The following is a 24,565-nucleotide window of genomic DNA, read 5'->3' as shown; positions in this document are numbered from 1 at the left end:
GCCAAAAATTATGATGAAGATAAAAAAGCAATTGTCAATAAAAATACAAAAGAGGAAATTCTATCCATAAACGAGGGAGAATTTGCTCGTTTGTTGAACCTAGGATTTGAAGCCCAAAACTCAAACGTCCAAATTGACCTTGGAAAGCTGGCAGGGAATTATGAGAGTCTTGATCCAAGTCACAAAGATTCATTTATCAAAGCTCTAATAAAGAGTGGTACTGGTATTGTGTTGGATCAGAATTATAAGACTCCTTATGATTCTAACATTTTTGTTCCATGGGTTGGGGATACTATTTCCTTGTCATTTTTCTTGGGATTGGAAAATAATAGGGAAGTGGGTGCAAGCCTTCTTGAAATGATTTATAATATTCATTGTGTAGGTCAGCCAGTAAGATATAATTTTATTGAGCATATTGTTCAATCCATGCAAAAACAATTACTAATGATCAAAAAAGGTTCCCGTAAGACATTTAGGTTCTCATCTTACTTGTGCTATCTCTTTCTATCCAAGTATTGTGAAATATTCGAAACGAACAAGCTTAAAATTGTGAACTATAAGATTTATGAGAAGACTAGGAAGAGAACAGAGTGTCCAATATATGAATGGACACCAAAGATAAGGATGCATGATAACAAAAAGAACTACAACCATTTTGTAGACTTCTTTTTGGTACCAATGTATAATAAAATTGCAAGCACTCCAATGCCTAGGTTGCCTATGTCTTGTAGAGATTGCATTCAACTCAGAAGTCAAAGAGAATTGGCTGACTGGTTCTTCATGGAAGAATTCATTGTTTTAAGGTTTTATGGATCGGCAGTAAAACCATATAGACTTCCAATACATGTGATAGAGAGGGTATTTGCATTGGAGTATGTATAGAAATTGAGAGAATAGATAGGCACTTCCATGGTCAGAGAAAGAAGAGAATTTTTCCTTCCTTGCCTTTCTCATGTGGAGGGTTCACATTTGAGAGAAAAGCATTCAATGTGGCACATGATTTTTTGACAGTTTTTAACTTTGGTGATGAGGGTCTTTGGCAGTATGATCCAATTGATGTAGCTCAAGTAAGGCTTAAGAAAAATGGGAACTCTTTAACGTTATGTCAACATGAAAGTAAACCATTGCTAGAAAAGATTAGAAACATGGACTCCTAGGATGAGGTTAAAAAAGAGATGGAGAAAATTGCAGCTCACAATAACATTTCAACAAAAGAAATTTCATCACAAATTATGGGATTGCACACACAGAGGACAACACTAGAGGGCCAGGACATCCAAAATAGGAGGTCCTACAATTTCTACCTAAAATCTGCTAATCCATCTAAGAAATCTATTCCCAAATCAATTCTGCAAGAATGTAAAGAGATTTTTTGGACTCAAACCAAAATAAATGATATTTGGACTATGAGGAAGAATCTCGCTGAACCAAAGACTAGTGTAGAATTTGAGACCATCGACGAGGATGGAGAGTTTCACAAATTGTGGAATATGGAGCATCCTAGAACAACATATGACAGGAGTGAAGATGATGATGAGTATGAGGTTGAGCCCACTCCAACAACTACTATAGTCCATATAATATTAGGTGCAGTCAATGAGTCCATGAAAGAAAAATATAGAAAAGGGGCAAGAATTGTGGAAAAAATGCGTTTTGAAGGTGGTGGTCTAGGTGCCAGAGGAGAGGGCATTTGGTATCCACTTTAGGTACAACTTCCATCAGAGTAAAAAAAAAGGCTCTTGTTAAACCAATTATTGGACTTTATTCTTCAGATTCATCACGGATATGTACTACTCATTACCCTCAGGGTCCACCTATATTTGTTTCAGGCTCAAATCTACAACCACCACAACATCATGGTATTCCCACTGGTGGTGAATCAAGTGCCACTACCACAGGTGGGGAATCTAAGGATAGTATTCCCATTATTGTTCATTCAAGTGATGTTGTGATTGGTGGAGTTGGCATGGGTACTACTATTGATACTAGTTGTCTTGTTGTTGGACAAGGGCTACAATAAAATATCTCTCGCAAGAGGCTACTAGTGGTAGATATTCATACTATTCAAAATCCTATATCAAGTGCCACTGACACTACAAAACAATCATTTGAAGCTTCAGATCACACACCTAAAAAGATTATGAAAACTACACATGAAAGTGTCAGTGGGAGTGGGACAGGATCATGAATTGTTGTTGGTAATCCTAGTCAAGCATTAGTTAAAACCACATAAATAAGTGGAACTAGAGACTCTAGTATTCCTATGTCACCTTTCAAACATTCAATTGCTTCAACAAGCCCATATTTTCAATTTCGTGATTACTATGAAAAATATGAACACACAACAAAAGCAAATAAAGAAAAAAAGAAAGCATTTCATAGGGTTTTCCTGATTGAAGTTTTACACGAACAACCTACAAGGAATAGGGTATTTCTAACATATGACCCAGAGAAAGATATGATGGAGTTCATGGTTGTTATGCCCCCGGCTCCAACTAAAGATAAAAATCCACCACACAGTCAGATAGATCCCTCTAAATTTCAAGTTAGCACCCTCCAAATGTATTTTTCAAAAGTACATATTGTGGACAAAATTAGTGTGTCAAAAAGGACTAACAAAGTGGTCTACACTTCATTGCTAAAGGTGGAGAGAGAAAAAAATAAACTGGAGAAACAAATTGAAAAGTTATAGGCAAACCTGGCAAACGAAAAATTGAGGAGGAAAGAAGTAGATAACAAGTGCAATGATTTACATAAAAGGATATAAAATTCAGGCTCTATAGTAGAAATTGCAGAGAAGGAGAAGATGGATCCAGAATTGAAGGACCTGATAGAAAAAATGGCTAAAAGTAGTAAAAAAATTGATGAGGAAAAAGCCAATTTTCAAAAATTATACAAAAGTTATGAGTCTGTTGCTGCCGAAATAAGAAAAATACAGGACCTATTGGATCATGGGAAGTGAAAAAAAAACATTTGCAAGAGGAATTTGAGGAAGAAAGAAAAAAATGTGCACAAATGAAAGAAGACCTGCACAATGCAAATGATAAAATAAAAACTCTAGAGGATAGATTGAAAAAAAATATGAAAAATACAATGAAGTATATACAAGAAAATATTTGGCGGCAAATAATGAAGAGGAGTGACAAGTTGTGTGAATAGTTTGAATTGATTGACAGACTCAGAGTAATTTATATGAAAATCAAAGGGCACTTTGAGAAGAGCATACATGTTTATTCAAAAGAGTATATGGCAAAAAAGATTATGCAAGTAGTCTACAGTTCCAGTGATAGCTACTTGGCATCCAAGGGAATTAAGAGTTGCATTGTTGCCACAGTTAAGACATCATTTATCATTCAAAAATGCCAGAAACTAAGGGAAACATCAGAAGTTATGGAAAATTGTGGAAAAGGGATATTGAAGCTGCAAGAAAAGAAAAATAATTTGATTAAACTTGGTTTGCCTAAAACTGTTGACCCATCAAATAAATTAATTGGAAAAGAATCTTACAAAAAAAGTATGGAGATAAAAATGAAGTTTGATTTAGACTTGCTTCCTAAGGACACAACTCCCCAAAGCTTTCTAGAATTCATCCAACCATTTATAACTCTAAATTCGGTATTGGATGAAACAGTGATGTCAAGTCAATCTTCTAAATATGGAATGTTGATGAAGTTGCAGTTCACTTTCCATAGTTTACAAAATATTGACCTACCATCAGACGAAGAGTGGAGCACCCTACAAAAACTAGCACATAAATCTTAAAAATCATAGTATGTATTGCACAATTTTCTTCTTTTACTCTTAATTTCAAGGTTTTATGTTTTTTCTATTTGGAATTTGGCATCGCTTGAAATAACTCTGTTTTGTGAATAGGAAAAAACGAGCACTCGCTATTGCTATTTTGCTAATCCAGCCTATGAATCTATGATGCACAGTGCAAAACTTCAGCCAGTAAGTTTGTATTCTCAAATTCTCCCTTGCTTTAACATTTATGCAATTCTCTATTTCTAATTACTAGGTTTTAGGCATTGCTATTATCTATATTTAATTTGTTATGGTGTGAATTAATATTTAATTTTGACCTCTGTTTTTTGAACATGAGACATCAGACATGTAGAAGATGTTAAATTGCTAATACAGCTTGTGATGGCCATATAAATCTGTGTTGAGTTTGTGATTTTGATGTTGAGTCTTCACATGTTGCAAACTTGCAATTCGACCTGAAGCTGTTGTTGCTCCCTTGTTTCTATAAAAGGGAATTCAAGGTCATTTGCAAAGGGTTCTAAAACTTTGTATTCACTTTTGCATGGACATTGGAGAATCACACAGTAGTTGTTGTTGCTCTCTTATTTCTATAAAAGGGAATTCAGGGTCATTTGCAAAGGGTTCTGAAAATTTGTATTCACTTTTGCAATTTGCATGGAGAATCACACAGATTGGTGTATTACTATTCAATGAATTGTATCATATGGCTATATTTTGAAAGAACTAATGAAAATCTAAGTTCTCGACATGTGTATTACTATTGAATGAATTGTATCATATGGTTATGAAATGTATCACACATATTTTAGACTGAAACATGTCTAAATAAACAATAAACATCTCTGTATCAATAAACACATTATGGTCTTTTATTATGCTATTTTAATTCTGGAAATAGAAAGTTGAAAAATACAATTACAAATCAATATTAAATTCTAGTTGTAAAAAGTAATATGCTTTTTAATATGAATGTTGAGATACAACAATACGATTAATAACTACCAATCTCTTACAGTTGCCATTCATCCACATCAAATTCAAAGCTTTCTTGATTCTTATATGTGGTTTCTTCACTCCGAGTTTGCATACCTTCATTGAATTGCATCTCAATTCTACCACTAGGTCCAGTACATGAGTCAACAGTCCCACTGGCACTTTGGTTTGAAGTGTTGCACAAACCTCTTCTTTCACATTTGGACCTCTAGATTTGCAGTGCCCTATCATAAGGAAAAGTGTGGACATCATACCTAGATGTATAGAGCCTCAAGCAATTTTCCAATTGTTTGTCTAGTTTGTTTCTTAGCTTTGATTGTAGGAACCTTAAAGCACTGAACACTCTCTCATCTTCCATTAAACCCAATATCATGGTAAGACATAAATCAACAAGCTTCAAATATTCTGGCATTGAATCATGCAATGATGTATTCCTAGCTATAATTTTCCAAAGCCTTGTTACTGATCCCTCTTCGCGTGGGTTATCCATTTTGCCACATTGTTCTCTCATAGTGTATGCAAAATGAGATGATTGCTCTCGAATATAAGTTCTGTCTAATATTAATTTTATAGTTACTCCATTCAATTATCTCGATATGCAAAATTGTTTTATCAAAATCAGTAGCTTACTTCGAAAATCAGATGCAATGTTGAGGCTCCAATAATGAGGAAACACAATAGACATGACTTCAACAAGGTTGTCAGGAGGGAATCTGTCTCTAATTTGTGAGGAAAGATCATACGCAATTTTCTTCACAAAAGTAGTTATAGTTTCAACAATCTTGTCGAAATCTTCCCTTGCAACTCTTGCCAATTGCTTCCTTGGGCGCTTTCCTGGTTCCTTGATGGGATGGGGTTTGGGATAGACTAGCCTAGTCTATGCTCTTGGATCCTTTCCTTGGATCACCTGGTGTTCTAACCACACCCTAGGGTCTCTAAGACTTCCCTTTCTTGAGGAATCCCCCGACCTTGCCCAATCCACCCACCAATAAGTTACGATGCTGCTCCTAAGGTCTCACCTACTCATGAGACTCAAATCCCTTACTATGGCCAATAAGGGCTAAGTTTGCTCTTCTGCTTTGTAGGTCTTAGCAAGGTTATATCAAGTCAATTTCATGCCCTTTCCACCCATTCATGTACCCCCAAGAGGTTTCAAGCTTTCAACCCCTTACCGATTTCACTATTTTGTGTTTTGCCTACAAAATAGGGCTACAAGGAATGAGCCCCTATTAGGTCTCCATTCTGGACTTTTAGGGCTCCCTCCTTCAAATGTTGCACAATCTTGCTAAACTCCCAAAATGGACTGCCAATCATATGGCAAGGACTCAAGGATTTTCTAGGTTTTGGGCCTCCAAATGGCCATACAGTGCCTTGGGCAAATTTTGGGGTTTTTAAGGGTTTTATGAGGGGTTTACGATTTGCCTGGGTCACAGTGATGGTTTTGTATTTTAGCTACCTTGCTTGGATTGGTGGAAGCTCCTCCTTCACACTAGTGGTTCTTCACAAACTCCTCTACACCTCCTCCAAAGAGTGCATTCTCCTCTGACCAACCTTGCTCTCACGGACCTCTGCAACTTGACCTCTCCTAGCTAGGCAATATCCAGTCTCACCTAGGAGTGGGTCTTTGTGTGGCCTCCCTGCATTTTTAAGGGCCCTTCTCACATGGGACTATAGTACAGGGTCTTCACTCTCATTCCCCATGGTTTCATGGTGATTCCACAATGGGGAATGGAGTTATGACTTCATTTGCACAAAACTATCCCAAAACTGGGTAGTGACAAAGTAAAACACAAAATATTTACAAGAACCTTAAATCCTGCACACCAAACTATTACCGAGTGCTCAAAATTAAAGTTTATATACAACAAAAACTCACCACATAGTTTACGTTTCAAAATAAATCCATTAACTTTCTCGGTAGCATCATTCAAACTGACTGGTAACCAACAAAACAGTCACAGTTGATTCAGTTTGCTAGTTTCGTACAATGTCTAACATCCCACCTATTAAATTAGGATTTGAAAATACTTATATCACCTTTGCCTCGGTCAGTGTGCCCATATTAGGGTTGTCCATGCCAAACTAAGGATTTTGACATCTCGGTGGAAAAGTTGCTTGACAACTTTCAAAAGTTGTCATGCACTTTTGCAACTTTTGAGCAACCTTCCCAATGTTGCTTTTCATGACTCCTAGACCCACATTGGGCCAACCTAAGGACACCACCATGCCAAAAAGGCCTAAAACACATCAATGGCACACTCAACCTCTCCTGCACAAGAAATCTCAATAAAAACAACTAAGGACCTAAACTAGGACCTAGCTACGACCAATGAGCTCATGGCTCTTATTGCATTTACAATGGCTTCAAAGGAAGAAAAATACCAACAAAATGACAAGGGAGAGTTTGGAAGTTAGAAGGGTGCTCCTGCACCATACTCCCCCCCTCTGCACACAACTAAGAAATTAGAGAAGAGATGAGAGCCGGGTCTATATCGAGTGTCTTGAACCTGCTCTCTTCAACCCAAGTGGCTTCGGACTCAGGTTGCCTTGCCCACTTCACCAAGTGCTCCATGTAGACCTGGTGTCTAGTAGACTTCTTCACCCTTGACTCCAAGATCTCTTCTGCTATAGGCTTCTTCACTTGAGGTAAGGTATTCACATCCAAGTCTTGTAGTACCTTGGCTTGGTTCTCAGTCTGCCCTACTATCTCTCCCTTGTACATTACCAGATCAGCAACATTGAAGATTGGTGAAATGGCTAAGTCTAAAGGAAGATCAACCTTATAAGCGTTCTCACCATATTTTGCCAGAATTTGACAAGGTCCTACCCTTTTCATCTGCAGTTTAGTAGGCTTGCTGCCTTGCATCTTAGCTTTGCTCAAATGGACCATCACATAGTCACTTACCTTGAACTGAACTTCTCTCCTTTTCTCATCCACTTTGGCTTTCAGCTTTTGAGTGGATTCAAGGATGGCTCTCTTGACCTATTCTTGGACCTCCTTAATGGTTTGTGTGAAGTCCTCTGCTTTCCCACTCTTCATCTCCAAAGTACTAAGGTCTCTCAACTCACATACTCCCCTTGGATGTCTGCCATACACAACCTCAAAAGGACTCTTTCTAGTGGTCCTATTATACTATCATTATAGGCATACTCTGCTTGTGGAATGATTAGATCCCATGTCTACCCATAATCCTTAGTTAAACACCTCAACAAATTGCCTAACACCCTATTGATGACTTCAGTTTGACCATCTGTTTGTGGATGGTAAGTTGAGCTAAATGAGATATTAGTTCCTAGTCTCCTCCATAATGTTTGCCAAAAATGGTCCATGAACTTACTATCCCTATCTGAAACAATGCTTAAAGGGAGTCCATGAATCCTAACAATCTCTTTGAAGAAGAGATGTGCAACATAGCTAGCATCATGTGTAGTCTTACATGGAATGAAATGACTCATCTTGGAAAATCTATCTACTACCACATAGATGTTGTCCATACCTATTTTAGTCTTGGGAAGTCTAGCTACAAATTCCATGTTGATACATTCCCAAGGCCTATTAGGAACTGGCAATGGCTGATAGAGTCCTGCATTACTAGACCCTCCTTTGGCTCTTTGACATACACCACATTGCTCTACATAGCTTTTCACATCTCTTGGCAACTTTGGCCAGTAGTAGTACCTCTGTACTAAATCCAAGGTTTTGTTGACTCCAAAGTGTCCACTCAAACTACCATTGTGTTTTTCTTGGATGAGGTTTTCCCTCATGGATCCTCTAGGTACACATAGTTGATTACCTTTGAACAAGAGACCATTTTGGAGAGTGTAATCTGCATACTCACCATGGAAATGGTTCTCAAACTCCTTGCAAACCTTGTAAGCTGATGAGAAGTCTTCATCCCCTTCATAGAGGTCTTTGAAACCTTCTATTCCTATGATCTGCAACTGTAGTTCTTGAACTGTCAACAACTTCCTACTTAAGGCATCTGCCACCTTATTAAGTTGCCCCTTCTTATGCTTGATGGTGAAGATGAAGGATTGGAGATATTCCATCCATTTCAGATGTCTATTGCTAAGCTTCACTTGAGTGTTGATGTAACTCAAGGCTTGGTTGTTGGTCAACACAACAAATTCCTTTGGGAGTAGGTAATGTCTCCATTTTTTAAGAGACTGAACCAATGCATATAGCTCAAGGTCATAGGCTGAGTACTTCTTCTTTGCTTCACTAAGCTTCTCATTGAAAAATGCCACAGGTCTTCCCTCTTGACTCAACACACCCCCTACTGCAATTCCACTTGCATCACACTCCAATGTGAATAGCTTATCAAAAGTAGGTAGGAGAAGGATAGGTTTAGTGGCTACTTCTTGCTTCAATAATTGAAATGCTTTGTTAGCCTGCTCAGTCCATTTAAACTTAGTTTTAAGGCCTCCCTTAAAGGTGTCAAGTACTGGTGCACATATGCCACTAAAGTTCATCACAAACTTCCTATAGAATTGGGCTAATCCATGGAAACTCCTAACTTCAGTCCCTGTTTTAGGTGCAGGCCAATTCAAGATTGCCTCCACTTTGCTTGGATCCATCTTCAAGGTTCCCTTAGACACCACAAATCCTAGATAGACTAGCTCTTTCTTCAAGAAGTCACACTTCTCTAGATTAATGGATAACTTCTCCTCATGCAACCTCTCTAAGACTAACCTCAAATGCTCAAGGTGCTCCTCTTTGGTTCTGCTATAGATGAGAATGTCATGTAGGTACACCACCACAAATCTGCCTGTGAAATCTTTTAACACCTCATTCATCAATCTCATGAAGGTTCTTGGAGCATTAGCAAGCCCAAATGGCATCACAAGCCATTCATACAACCCTTCTATGGTCTTAAAAGCAGTCTTCCACTCATCTCCTTCATTGATCCTAATCTGATGATAACCACTCTTAAGGTCCAATTTGGTGAAGTACATTGCACCCCCTAAACAATCCATTAGATCCTCTATTCTAGGAATAGGAAACCTATACCTTATGGTAATCCTATTGATTGCCCTTGAGTCAGTAAATAGTCTCCACTTACCTCCTTTTTTGGATGCTAGCACTACCGGAACTACACATGGCCTGATGCTCTTCTTCACTAGGCCTTGGTCCAATATCTTCTGCACTTGCCTTGCCACTTCCTTATTCTGATTAGGAGTGGGCTTATATGCTGCCTTGTTAGGAAAGGATGCACCTGGGACAAAGTCTATTTGATGGTTGATAGACCTTCTCGGTGGGAGAGTTGCAGGTGCTCCATCACTCACTATGTCTTCATACTCTTGCAACATCTATTTGAGTTCCTTAGGTACCTCTGTCTGCATCTTACTCTCCTCTTTAGGCTTCACAAAAATGGCACATCCCTCTGTCTCCTTGTCATGCAACAAATTTAAGAATTCTTTACCAGTGTTCAACAGGACACTAGGTGTTCTTGAGCTTCCTTCATCATCCTCTGTCAAGGACTGAATCTTGAAGGTTTTGTCATCCTTCTTGAAGGAAATGGAGTTCTCTCCTCCATCATAGATCATCTTCCTATCAAATTGCCAGGGTCTTCCTAGCAGTAGATGACAAGCATCCATAGGCACCACATCACAAAGGATCTTATCTTTATATCCCCCAATAGCAAACTCTACCCAAGTCTGTTCATTAACAAGCACACTTTGTCCTTTGTTCAACCAAGTCACCTTGTAAGGGCTAGTGTGGGGTATTCTTGTGAGTCTCAACTTCATAACTACCTTTTTTGATATGATGTTGTTAGTTGAGCCTGAATCAACTATCACCTTGCACACTTTACCAAGAACTTTGAATCTCACCCTAAACAATGCTCTCCTATGTTTAGGCTCCTCCTTAACCGGTTGTCTGATCAAAATTCTATTGAACATCAGATTATCACAAATTTTTGATTCAATCTGATCTACTTCCAGTGTCTTGTTGCTTGATGAGTCCTCATGGGCATAAGCAACTCTCTTTCCACTGTTAGAAGAGGTAGGCTTATTAGGACATCTATAAGTCAGGTGTCCTAATTGTCCACAGTTGTAACATTTCATGGTTGCAAAGTAGGAATTGCCTCTACCGGTACCTCTACCCCTAGTTGAACCACCTTGTGCACCTCTTCTTCTAGAATGGCCTCCTTTGAGATTCATTTCACTGCCATGTTCAGTCAACTTGGCTTCTCCCTAATTCCTTTGCTCATTTGCCTTGCTTTGGTAACCACCTCGGTGATTCACTTGGTCTCTACCTCTGCCTCTACCCCTTTTATTGGAGTCTCCTTTCCATTTGTTCCTCTCTTCCACCTTGATAGCAAGCTAATGACATTTCTGAATAGTAGTAGGAGTCCATAGGCTTATCTCCTCTTGAATGTTCCATTTTAGGCCGCTTAGATACCTAGCCACCTTGATAGATTCATCTTCTTGGACTTTGGATCTAAGACAAAGTTTTTGAAATTCTTCGGTGTAGGAGGTCACATCAAGGTCTTTTTACTTCAATCCCTATCTTTTCTTATAAAGTTGGACTTCATAATCCTCTGGTAAGTAGTTCTCCTTAATCTTACTCACCATAGCTTTCCAATTGGCAATAGGTAGCTTCCCCATGCTAACTCTCTCTTCTTGCAGATACTTCCACCATGTCAAAGTTTCTCCCCTTAATCTTGATTTGGCAAATTTAACCTTTTGAGCCTCTATCACTCCCTTGCACTCAAAGTGGTTTTCCATGCCCTCAATCCATTCCATGACAGTATTAATGTCCATCCTTCCACTAAAATGTGGCAATCCTTCAAAAGCTTTGGTGTTCAAAGCCTTAATAGCTTTTACAAATGGTTCTTCATTGAACAAGGGATCTAGTTCAGGTATTATATCATCTATGTCTATAGTTTTCTTGCCTTTACCTTTGGTGTCTTCACCCCAAGATTCATGGGTCCTCTAATCCACTACTTCCTGCAGCTTATCCCTTATCTCACTCATAGCTTCTTCAAGGAGTCTATTCTTCTCCTTCTTCTCTTCTACTCTCTAGCTAGCTCTGCATTAGTGACCATCTTTCTCTCCCCTACTGATTCACCAGTAAATAGAGACTGCACAGTCCTCCAAGTCTTTTACTAGGCTCTAATACCAATTTGATGGGATGGGGTTTGGGATAGACTAGCCTAGTCTATGCTCTTGGATCCTTTCCTTGGATCACTTGGTGTTCTAACCACACCCTAGGGTCTCTAGGACTTCCCTTGCTTGAGGAATCCCCTGACCTTGTCTAATCCACGCACCAATAAGTTGCAATGCTGCTCCTAAGGTCTCACCTACTCATGAGACTCAAATCCCTTACTATGGCCAATAAGGGCTAAGTTTGCTCTTCTACTTTCTAGTTCTTAGCAAGGTTATATAAGGTCAATTTCATGTCCTTTCCACCTATTCATGTACCCCCAAGAATTTTCAAGCTTTCAGCCCCTTACCGATTTCACTATTTTGTGTTTTGCCTATAAAATAGGGCTACAAGGAATGAGCCCCTATTAGGTCTTCATTCTGAACTTTTAGGGCTCCCTCCTACAAATGATGCACAATATTGCTAAACTCCCAAAATGGACTGCCAATCATATGGAAAGGACTCAAGGATTTTCCAAGTTTTGGGCCTCCAAATGGCCGTACAGTGCCTTGGGCAAATTTTGGGGTTTTTAAGGGTTTTATGAGGGGTTTACGGTCTGCCTGGGTCACAGTGATGGTTTTGTGTTTTAGCTGCCTTGTTTGGATTGGTGGAAGCTCCTCCTTCACACTAGTTGTGCTTCACACACTCCTCTACACCTCCTCCAAAGAATGCATTCTCCTCTGACCAACCTTTCTCTCATGGGCCTCTGCAACTTGACCTCTCCTAGTCGGGCACTGTCTAGTCTCGCCTAGGAGTGGGTCTTTGTGTGGCCTCCCTTCATTTTCAAGGCCCCTGCTCACATGTAAGTATAATAAAGGGTCTTCACTCTCATTCGCCATTATTTCATGGTGATTCCACAATGGGGAATGGAGTTATGACTTCATTTGCACAAAACTGTCCCAAAACTGGGCAGTGACAGAGTAAAACACAAAATATTTACAAGAACCTTAATACCTACACACCACACTATTACCAAGTGCTCAAAATGAAAGTTTATATACAACACAAACTCACCGCATAGTTTAGGTTTCAAAATCAATCCATTAACTTTCTCAGTAGCATCATTCAAACTGATTGGTAACCAACAAAACAGTCATAGTCGATTCAGTTTACTAATGTCGTACAATGTCTGACATCCCACCCATTAAATTAGGGTTTGAAAATAATTATATCACCTTTGCCTCAGTCGGTGTGCCCATATTAGGTTTGTCCATGCCAAATTAAGGATTTTGACATCCCGATGGAAAAGTTGCTTGACAACTTTCAAAAGTTGTCATGCACTTTTGCAACTTTTAAGCAACCTTCCGAATGTTGCTTTTCATGACTCCTAGACCCACATTGGGCCAACCTAAGGACACCACCATGCCAAAAAGGCCTAAAACACATCAATGGCACACTCAACCTCTCCTGTACAAAAAATCTCAACAAAAACAACTAAGGACCTAAACTAGGACCTAGCTAAGACCAATGAACTCATGGCTCTTATTGCATTTACAATGGCTTCAAAGGAAGCAAAATACCAACAAAAAAAGAGGGAGAGTTTGGAAGTTAGAAGGGTGCTCCCTGTACATTGGCACATACGTCCCCATTTGCACCGATTTGCAAAAATTTATCAGGAAATTGTTCAAATCTGTGAGTGTTCACCACTTAACAAATTTTTCATCAGATAGTGTTGGTTGATTTCGATAGAGATTGTTGAGGGTCATGCATGTCATCTTACACAACGTAGCATATTCTGCAATATACAGAGCTCTTTTTTGGGCAGCCTTCATAATATTCCTCATTTCCTCTAGCATGGGTAGAAGAGTTGCAAAGATAAGAAAGTCTCTAAATTACTTAACCTCCGAAGAAGGTCAGGAAATTTTGGTTGATTTGATTCGTCGTGAGTTGTGTGAAATAGTCCAATCAAGGCTAGATATTCTGAAAACACTTGATGCACTGGACCATCCAAAGAGATCCATCCGGTATTATTATCCTTGAGAAGCTTGTTCCCATCAGTTATTCCATCAACAAAGTGTTGAAATTCCATAAATCGCTTTGGGCTTCGACAGAAGTGTGAGTAGAGCTCTCTGATTAAAGTCTCAATTTTTTTGACCAAAGCAAACTTGCTCACAATTAAAAAAGCTAGATTCATTCTCTGAGCCATGCAGTGAATTGCAATAATGTATAGTGCAAATGAAGTTTCAATCTTTGTACAAAGACCATTCCTATGACCTTGCATTACTAAAACTCCATCTGCCCCAACACAAACAAATTTTTTGGCTACCGTCATGTCATCCATACCTCCATATTAAATTAAACTTCTCTTTACTAGTTGAAATTAATTTTCAATTGTCGCACTCTCCTTCATTTTAGCAATAGATAGTGGAGGAGGTTGCTGGGTATGATTCTCTACAGTATAAACATGCATGCATACCCATGAAGTATTGTCTACTATCGTAACTTCGTCTAAAGAAAATGCAATAAATTTTGAATCTCTTATTTTTTCCTTTACATCTTCTTTTTCAACCTCAGCAAGACAACTTGCCCATTCCCATCCACTTTTTATTGACCAGTGTCTATTAGGATGGTTAGGAACTTTCAAAAACTATAATAAACCACTAATCCATGGGAAATCTATCATAGCACGCCCTCTACTCAAAATATAAAAAACAATGCTTAACTAAACAACTTTTCCCAGTTGTTCTATTTGCATTGCTTTTCTAAAACTAGCTTCAATAGAACCTTTAACTTCAACAGGATTCGTCTGTATTTTTGTATGAAAATAATACTCATTGGCATTCCTCACATGCTTACATTACTCCTTTGTTTTCCATCTTATCACTGATTTTTCAACCCTGTCTATCATTTTTTTTTCATAAACTTTACCCATATGCTTTTTTATGGTGTCAAATTTTTACTACAACCTAATTTCCTTATGTTTCCATGAGAAAATCTCACACCTGCATTCTATTGGAGCCTCGCCTTCAAATGGATTCTCCATTGGTTCAATGAATGGATACTTTGATGCCCAATTAATTTGAAAATTCCTCACTGACATATCCCACTCTCGATCCTTTTTTGATTGTGGCTCACCCTTTTTTGATATGGATTTTCTTTTCCCCTTCCATGCATTATCATCAATGGCATTATCACCCAAGTCGATTATCATTCTAGCTAACTTGGGCACCTACGAGATAATCTTCTTCAAGATCATCCTGATCTGAGATATCAAGTTTTCCATCATCTTCAACATGCAGTGTGGGTGGCGAATTTTGTACTTGTACTTGTGATGATTTACATTCCTGATTTTTACCACAATCTTTTCCAATGCCAAAGTATGAAGACAACGTTCTTCTTTTTTTTGCCCTCTCATGGCCTTCCCCACATTCAGGTTTCCTACCCCTCTTCCTGTTCGACATCTCCAATGAAATAAAGGCTGCCAAAAAAATATCAATTTGTTGAAGAAGCAATAATAGACTATAATGTAAATATATGTTTCATTGGCCCTACGACCTACAATCTAGATGTCTGAGGTCTAAATGTCCCCCCTGAGTCCTAACTACTTGGCACTAATAGGTTGCCACTGAATAAAAATGAACTCAACAATGCAAAAAAATATAGATAAATTTAGAATAATATTATAACACTTCAAAAATATGATCGCTCACATTTAGGTCACTAGCAGTCGCCAATGCATTCAACAACAATAATTTTCTTTGGTCTGAAACTTCGCTATTGATCATAATTTAGAGCCTAGATCCCACCAGATCGTGTTGAGATAGATCTGATCTTTGCATGTATTTATACCAATCCTTATATGGCGAATTCCACGGGAATTTTATATGGTATACAAATATTTGACGAATCCCATGTAACTATAACACGACTTATGTAATTTTTGAGGTGATTATAGGTCGTTCAAATGCGACATGTAATTTTCGAGGCGATTATAGGTCATTCAAATACAACATGTAATTTTCAAGGCGATTATAGGTCGTCCAAATAATTGGCAAATAAATATAGTCGGCGAAAGTTGCGGTGAATGGAGACACGCATCGGCAAAATGTCGAGCGAATTGGGTCCTCCTGGCTAACAAATCTTAACATGCCTATAGGTGAATTGTGGTCATCTATTAAGGAAAGCTCGAAGAGTGTAGGCGAAAAAATTAAATTTACTATGTGTCCATCGTATATTGTATTGGCCAAATCATCGCATAGAAACATTTAATTGCATAAAACATATGACCATCGGACCATGAATTTGATGGAAATTGATAATTTTTTGGCGACATGGCCACCCCCAGTTGGTGCAAAATCTTTGCCATTTCTCAGGTCACCGACGTGAAAAATTCACCATTGGCGAATATTCGCCACTAAAATAATCTTTGGTTGGAGTTTGACTCAGTAAACACTATCAATTGTTTTAATGGGCGTACAGATCCTAGCTGGACTATTGCTAACCTGATCAAGGATTGTCAAGATATAATAAATGAGTTGGATGAATTCAAAATTTCACACATTTTTGGGGAAGGCAATAAAGCGGCAGATTTACTGGCCAATATGGCAGTGGGCTACGTGGCGGCTAAATGGTGGAGCAGTAAGGACTCTCTCCCAGAAAACTTGTGTGATCTGGCTTGTGATGATTTCATCCACTTGCGTTAATCAATGAATTTTAATCATGATTTGATTAAGTTGTTGGGGAAATGACTTATTTTTGCTTCCCCTATCCTAAGATCTAGAAACTCCCCTTATTCCTGGATTTTGTCTTAATGTGTGGCCCATTTCCTGCTACTATTCAGAGACTTCTCTAGTGTGGCCCATTTCTTGCTTTTGTTTGTTGACCTAGATCATTATGGGTGGGGAAAATAATAGGAAAGAACCGCCTACTTTGGAGAAATAGAAGAAAAAGAAGGAGGTGTGGTAGGAAATTGTTGGTGGGGGAATTGTCCCCTTCTTAGAAAGACTCCATTGCCTTTCTCCTCTACTCATGAAAACCTTTGTCAATGGGTGGAAGAAAGGGGTTCTAAGGGCTTATGGTGCTAATTACCAGCTGGATGAAACCCTAGTGGCTAGGGCTACTAGTTTGGAGATGAATGGCACAGGGTTACTGGTCTAGCGATGAATGGCAGAAGGGGAGGAAGACATGGCAAAACAAATTTACAAAGACAAGGAGCGTTCAAGAGTTAACAAAATGGTTGATGGTGGCTACAAAAAAAAAGATCTTTTGGCGGATATGGCCAAATTTATCATGAGGTACATTACGCTTGATGATAGATATGCAATTATCTATTCTTACCATTTTACCATTTTGAATCACATTAGGAATGGTAAAGTCATTTCTATTCCTTCTATCTGGCCTCCTCTTTGGAGAATAGTCTTGAAAAATATGTGGAGAATCCAAACAATCCTATCCTCCATGAAGGGCCTATTGTGCTCATAATGGAGTACGCTAAGACCCTTGAAGTTGTGCCCTCCCTCTCTGAGAAAGGCCAACATACTAATATTTAGGAAGTCTCTAATTCAGATATGTAAATGGAGGATAGTGGGAGTGCCAAACCTTTTGATGACCCTGATTATAAGCTGGTGGAAGAAGGTGAGATGTTGATCACCCCTGGTACTTTTAGCAGTAAGAATCCCCCCCAGATGGGCGGCTAGCAAATATAAATCTACCAGCAAGCTGATTTCTAAAACCATGCCTCTTTCTAAAAAGAAGAAGCTTGCGGCTAAGGACTATGGTTTGAAGACTTCAGACCAAGAAATAAAACTAGACATTCCTCTTAATGTCCTGAAGGAAACGCATGGAACTATGCCTAAAGAAGTGGACAATGGGTTACAGAGGAATGGTACTTTGATGAACCTAGCGATGGAAGGGACCAGAAGCCAGGAGAGCTATTGGAAGTGGGTGGAGAAGGAAATTTATACCCTCAAAGAGGGGGTTAAAGAGATAATAGATAAGTTCACAACTTTGCTAGAGCCTAGCAAATCTAAGAATCTCATGATCATGACCCAAAAGCTCTCCTAAGATGTTGAGGTTATGAAATACAACCATGAACAAAGAATTGAAAAGGTTGAACAGTCTATGGTGGAGATAAAGAAAAACCTCAAGAACCTGGTCGAAATAAGTAAGGAGGCCATGAATATAGTATGGAGGGGCTCGAAAAGATCAATGTCATGGTTACGGAGTACAGATCCATTCATAGTGACCTTGAGAAAGATCTTGGAGGTGAAGACATTGCTGCTGGCAGCAACAAAACCATAGGCCCTAGTTCCAAGACCAGAAGCAAGATCAACAATAAGAGCACCTCCAAGTTCATTATTGAGGAACTGGAGGAAATCAACAAGATTACAATCCAGAAGAACAAGGAGCTAGTGCACTCTCTTATTTGAGTGCTTTTATTTTGCTGTCTATGTCTCTTTTTCCTTTCGTGTCTGTTTTGGGGTGCTCCCCTGATTTGGTGTTGGTTTCTATTTGTTTGGCTAATGGCTGGCTTCTATAAAACTTTTGGTTTCGGGTCCATGTAAAACCCGTTTATCTTTATCAAAAATAATTAATTCGTTGTTACACTCAATTTCATGGAGGATCAAAATAGGGTCTTTGAAGGAGGTCCATACTTTTATAACCAGGTGGGGTTGTTCATCAAACCTTGCATGTGGGATTTAACCCTTTGGAGGAACTCCCGAATTGGGTTCCAGTGTGGGTTCATTTACCTCATTTTCCGGTGCAAAGTTGTTGGGAGGATGTGTTGTGGATGCTTGGTTCATTGCTTAGGAAGCCTATTGGAGCTCCATCACAAACCTTGGGGACAAAGATAATGACTTTCACTCATATCTATGTTGAAATTGATCTTAGTAAGCCTTTTCTAGACCTGCTATAAATATGTGTGCGGGCTCTTATTCTTGGGCCCAACAGTTTGGATTATGAGACTTTACCATTTTGGTGTCATTTATGTCATGAGTATGGCCATTTGCAATGCAACTACCCTAGGTCTAAACCAGTTGTGCATTAGCCTCAACAACTGCCTCGTAACCTTGATGGGGTTGATAAAGGTAAAGCTCCCATGTTTGGTGTGTCTGTGGATGCTGGTGGTTTTGTCCCAGTTAAGACAAAGAATAGGAACCAAGGTCAAAAGAGGTCTTTGTAGGAAAGTTAGGAGGACAATACCTTTAACAAATTTGAAGCCTTGGATGATCTTAGATAGTAGGAGGTTTATCTAGGGATGATTCGTTTGGATCGTAGTGCACTAGGGGTGATTCCAGATAGCGTGAACTTGGATCCTACCCAGGATCTGCAAGATGTTGGAAGTCAATAGATGGAGATGGATTAGAAGGTATTGGCTCAAATTGGACCCATCTCTAAAATGAAGATAGTTGGTGGGCATGTTTCTCCTACAACACAGGAATTGGACTCTATTGGGGTTAAGAGTAATAAGATCTCTTTACATATGGGTCTTGTTTGGAAAGATATCAAGAAAGGTGCAACGGAGAAGAATTTGAAGGTTGACAGAAAGAAGGACTTGGAAAAGATTAAATTGATGGGGGAGAACCTTGTTCAGTCAGGGTCAGTAAAGAATTTGGATTTTCATTTTTCTAATCCCGTAAATTGATTGTGCTTTCAGGGAATGTGAGGGGCTTGAACAGTGGCCCTAGACAAAAAATATTTTCGAAAACTGATTACGAGTCATTCTCCTAATGTCCTTTTCTTGTAGGAAACTAAACTATATGTGGAAAGTATGTTGGGTCTGGTGCCTAAGCTATAGGGGAGAGGTGAATTAAAGTGTATATGGGCATTTAGATTTTTTGGAGGTGTGGCTTCTCTTTCGAACCCCTTGAGGATTTGCCCTATATGGTGGGCTTCTTATAGATCATCTTTATCTGGGGTTGCCTCTAGTTTTGAGACTAGGGAATATATCTTGCTTACTAACATTTATGCCCCCACTGATCTTCAAGGTAAGCAAAATTTGTGGTCTTATATCATTTTATGTGTGGGTTTTTTCCTTTTCATCCATGTATTATGGTGAGTGATTTCAATGCCATCTTAGAGTTGAGTGAGAAGAAGGGTGGTGTTATGTGGATGGAGCCTTCTTCCTCCCTTCTTTGGGATAGTATATCAAACTTGAATCTGGTTGACATCAAGCCTAGTAATGGTCTGTTCACTTGGAATAACAAGAGACTAGGGGACTATTGGATTATAGAGAGGCTCGATCACTTTTTGGTTTCTACTTTTTGGATTGTTGGGGGATGGTCCACATGCTCTGAGATTTTATATTGGAAAGGTTTGGCCCACTGGCCCATCAAGCTAGTGTCTTCTTCTGCTCGAGTCACTCGCTCTCCTTCATTCAAATTATAGCTTATGTGGTTGCGAGATTATTCTTTGTAGGTTCATGTTGCAGAGTGGTGGAAGAAAGGGATGCCATCCTTTGGCACTATCATGTACACTTTTGCCAAGAAGCTGCAATTTGTTAAGTTTCAGCTTAAGCGATGGAATTATCAGTGTTTTGTTAATATCTTTCATGCCAAGACAACTGCTCAATTAGATCTGAATGACATTACTAGAGTTATTAGAGAGCATGGATTGTCAGAAGGCTTTCTTAGGGAGGAAGTCAAGGCAGTCAAGGGTTTAAAGGAATGGGAGCTTAGGGAGGAAATCTATTGGAAACAAAGAGCTCAGATTGATTGGATTCAAGTAGGGGATAAGAATACTGCATTCCTTTTTAATTCAGTGAAATCAAGGAGGCACGACAATTCCGTCTCTGTTCTGGTTAATGATAGAGGTGAGGAGTGTTTATCCTTGAAGGAAATTTATAGCGAGTCTTTGCAGTATTTCCAATCTCTTTTTAGTGAGGATTTTCAAGGGGGATCAGAAGAGGAAAATCAGGTTCTTTCTTCTATCCCTTCTATAGTTACTAGGGAGATGAATGAGAAGCTTATGGGACCTATTTTGTTGGATGAACTTGAGAGTATTTTTTTTCACATGAAGAAGGGGAAGGTGCCTAGACAAGATGGGTTTCCGATTGAGTTTTATCAAGAATAATGGGACATTGTCAAAATGGAATTATTGGAGGTGGTCCAAGTGTCCTAGAGGAGAGAGCAGATGCTTCAGGCTTTGAATGGGACTTTCATTGTGCTCATCCCCAAGTGTGATGGGGTTGATCAGTTAGGCTAGTTTCGTCATATTTCTCTTTGTAATGCAATTTATAAGATGATTGCAAAAAGATTGAAGAACTGGCTTGGGGGGTCATTTCTAAAGAGCAGATTGGGTTTGTGTAGGATTGTCAAATCTTGCATGGAGTGGTCATCACTAGTGACATCATTCATTCTATGGCAGCTTCCAAGGAAAAATCTATGTTTATCAAGCTAGACATGGAAAAGGCCTATGATAGAGTCCGATGGTCCTTTCTTTAGAAGATTCTTAAGGCTTTTTGTTTTATTGATGAATGGATCCAATGGGTTCTGAGTTGCATTTCATCTACCTCATTCTTTGTGCTAATTAACGGAGATCATACTAAGTTGTTTGGTACATCCAAGGGCCTTCGTTAGCAGGACCCTCTTTCCCCGTACTTCTTCATTATTTTGGCTGAGGGTCTGGGGAGATTGATTAAGTATAATGTGGGACCAGGGACTTTAATATTCATGGTTGGCATTGGGGTAATGACATACCTCCTTAGTCCCATTTGTAGTTTGTGGATGATACGGCCCCGATGGAACTAGCTAGGATCACAGAAGCTATAAATCTACGTAAAATATTGGATGTCTATCTTGGGGCTTCTAGTTAGTTGATCAATGAGGATAAATCTTCCATTATCTTCTTCAACACACCTACACCTATTCACTTGACGATTGCTCATATTTTGAGATTCTAGATCGGGTCTCTTCCCTTGACTTACCTAGGTATTCCTATCTTTGTTGGTAAGCCTCCTAGAGAATCTTGGCAGGGTATTCTAGACAAATTTCGTATGAAGGTTGAACATTGGACTTATAGATGGTTATCATTTGCTAAGCAGGTTCAACTGATCGAGTCAGTGGTCCATGCTCTTCTCATTTATAGGTGTATACTACAAGTGGCCCTAAAGTGGTTTGTGGAGGATATGGAGTCTTTGGCAAGACAAATCTTATGGGAAGGCAACCTATCCTCCTATAAATGGAGTCTTGTGAAATGGGAATAGGTGTGCAGCCCAAAGAAGTTGGGTGGGCTTGGCTTAAGGAAATCTTCTTTATTTGGGGAGGCTTTGGCGGCTAAATTGTACTGGAGGTGGTGTCTTGGAGAGGATCGAGGTTGGGCTAGGATTTTGTCTTTCAAGTATATTCAGAGGATCTCAAGGGAGTAAATCTCAAGATATCCTCTTGTGGGAAAAGGCACTACGATTTGGAGTACTCTCAAGAAAGGGGCTACTCTGATAAAAGATGGCCTTTCTTAGATCTATAAGAGGGGGGAGGAGATGCTTTTTTGGTTTGATTCTTGGGATAGTTATCCCCCCATTATTGATCAGTTTCCTAGAGATAGGGTGGTCTAGAGTGAGTGATTTTAAGTCTATTTATAGGTGTGACCAAATGGAGATGGTGCGGTGTGATGAATGGTTGGTTGTTGATATGGAGGAAGATTGCACTGACCTTCATGGGATTTTGCCTAGTACACATTTTAGTTCCCTTAAGGATAGGGATAGACTTGCTTGGTCCCTGAATCCTAAGGGTATTGTTACCGTTTCCAGGGGATACCAGGAGTTGTTGCTCTGTCGCTTGGAGGGGAGGGAGGTGCACTAGTGGAAATATGTTTGGAACAATGTCACTTGGCCAAAGTGTAACTGTTTTGTTTAGACTTTGGCTTTGAATAAATGTCTAACCTAGGACAATATTCGCAAGAGTGGGTTCCACGGGCCTTCTTGTGTGGTATTGGAGAGGAGGATTCTTCTCACCTGTTCTTCAGATACCCTTTCTCGTTGCTGCTCTGGAATTACTAGTGGGAGGTGTGGAAGCACCCCTGTGTTCATGCAGATTATTTGTTGGATTTTTGGAGCAGTTTGGGAAGGCCTCCTATTTTGTCCTCTTTTCTCCAGACTATCTGGTACATTGGGCACATCTTCATAGTTTGGCAGATCTAGCTAGAGAGGAATAGCAAGATTTTTAGGGAAGTCAAGCTGTTAGTTCAACAAGTGTGGAATAGAATCATTGGCATGATCATAGAGATGGTGGAAGCTAAATGTGAGGTCAATTTTCCTCTAGATAGAGGAGAGGCTGATATTGTCAGTAGGTTGGGTTTGCAGGAGATGTCTCCTATTTCAGCTTTTGTCAGGAGAGGTAGATGTACTAAGAAAAAGGTTCAAAGGGTGGGAAGATGGTTGCCTCCTCAGGATGATTCCATTAAAATTAACATCAATGGCTCCTCTTAGGGTAATCTAAGTCTTGTTGGGATTGGGAGTGTTGGTAGGGATTGTATGGGGGTTGTGGTTTTCTTCTTTTCAGTTCATAAAGGGCAGCAATCTAATAATTTTATGGAGGGACTTGCAATTTTCTATGTCTTGGAGCACGCATATGAGCCGGCGTGGCGTAAGGTTATTTGTGTATCAGATTCGTAGATTATTGTCAATATGTTGATTGAGTATAAGGTGAGTGGGATTAATTGGCAGTTGGTAGGGATTGTGCACTTGATTTTGCAAATTAGTGCTGTGATGGAGAGGGTGTCTTTCATCCACATTCCTCATGAATGGAATAGAGATGTAGATTGTTTGGTTAAGTGGTCTTCGGAACATGGTGAAGCTTGGAAAGTTGAGGGTTGGGAGTATCTTTCTCCAGATTACTATGAAGACTTGCATCAGATCTTGGTTGAGGATATGGATAGTTATGAAGTTGGATGATTTTTGGTTGGATTTGTTGTTCTCTTCTAGGGGCCTTGTGGTTCTGGCTTTCTAGTGTAATATTGGTTTCTTATTATTAATAAATTCTTTACCCCTTTATTAAAAAAAAATATTACAACAAAAGGATGCTGGCATTTATAGCCAAAACCATACTACATTCAAATTGTGATTGATTGACCACATTCAACATTCCATGGAAGAGGTATCTATATTATCCAAATTTCTAGAAGAAGCATTGAACTCTCTTATATAGTTTATTGTTTTCTGATGTAACCTTGTAATGCTTTATAAATAGCCAACCGTCTATGACGTTAGCTAGCTTTCATTAAACAACTTTCCATTTACATTGAAAGAGATATGTGACTAGAGATGTCACCTATAAAACACAAATATATGTATTGACATTTTCTATACATGGAGATAAATTAGACACCATAGATAACAAAGTGAACAACTAGTCTAAACTACGAACAGGTTTAACCATTTAAGTGTATAACTAGCAATCACAGAAGTCCAAGACACAATGTCTGTCTCAGGCATTTTGTCAAACAATTTGTGTGCATCCTCTATACTCCCAATCTTTACATACATGTCCACAATCACACTCTCCACAACATCTGGTTGATACCCACTTCTAATTATGCTTTCATAGACTTCCCTACCCATTTGCAACTCCATTTTCAGCCTGTCAAAATACACGGTTATCGTTACCTCTGCATTCACTTAGTCCTCATAGTTAGAACAATTTTTCAGTTCTATGGAATGAAATTCGGGTAGGGCTCCAACAATCCTCCTAAAACAAAATAACATACTTTCCCTATTCATATTTC

This window comes from Cryptomeria japonica, chromosome 2, assembly GCF_030272615.1.
Source record: "Cryptomeria japonica chromosome 2, Sugi_1.0, whole genome shotgun sequence".
NCBI classification, from domain to species: Eukaryota; Viridiplantae; Streptophyta; class Pinopsida; order Cupressales; family Cupressaceae; genus Cryptomeria; species Cryptomeria japonica.
This window is presented reverse-complemented; position numbering follows the sequence as displayed.